This window comes from Macaca nemestrina, chromosome 17 (genome assembly GCF_043159975.1).
Source record: "Macaca nemestrina isolate mMacNem1 chromosome 17, mMacNem.hap1, whole genome shotgun sequence".
NCBI lineage: Eukaryota > Metazoa > Chordata > Mammalia > Primates > Cercopithecidae > Macaca > Macaca nemestrina.
In genome coordinates this window covers 50,291,895-50,292,545 of record NC_092141.1, presented here as the reverse complement: position 1 = coordinate 50,292,545, position 651 = coordinate 50,291,895, and the positions used below count along the sequence as shown (strand labels likewise).

The window sequence follows — 651 nt, the reverse complement described above, 5'->3', positions numbered from 1 at the left end:
CTAACTTTTGCTCTTCTAAAAGATATGCCAAACTTCAATGATTTTATTTTCCTCACCTTGCCACTTATTTTTCCTCCTTTTGTCGTTCAGGACTTTTGCTAGAGATGACAGTAGGATGTCTCTGCAATAATCCAGACACTGGAATTTGGCAGTTAGGAGGCATTTTAGTCTTTAGACTACTCAATTTACTCTATATTGAATAGAATTTTTAGTGAAGGATCTTAATCTCATATTCTGTTTCACAAAATGTACATCACAGCGTTTGCTCACAGAATTAGGAACACATTATTTTTAATAACTTTGAAGCAAAAGGCTACTTGTAGTGCGTCATTATCTCCACATACATATATATGTAATATTTATAATATTTTATGTATATAAAAGACATGGTCTCACTATGTTTCCAGACTGAACTTGATCAAACTCCTGGACTCAAGCAATCCTACTACTTCAGCTTCTAGAGTAGCTTGAACTACAGGTATGTACCACTGTGCTTGGCTAATTGTTTACTCTGTATTTTTCCCCATGAAGTTAAAACCTAAAATGAGGATATCATTTAGGAACAAAAGATCAGGTGCTGAGATTTACTTTTAAAATATTTTGGCTTCAACTTTATTCCCACACACATTTCCAGAACCCTTGGGCTTTGTA

At 34.3% G+C, this 651-nt stretch overlaps 1 protein-coding gene across 1 annotated transcript in view; it reads left to right on the top strand.

Annotated features, from left to right (window-relative positions):
- The window catches only part of LOC105476835 (protein phosphatase, Mg2+/Mn2+ dependent 1E), a 223,638-nt gene that overhangs the window by 119,637 nt on the left and 103,350 nt on the right, over nt 1-651 (top strand). The gene's annotated exons all lie outside the window — the stretch shown is intronic.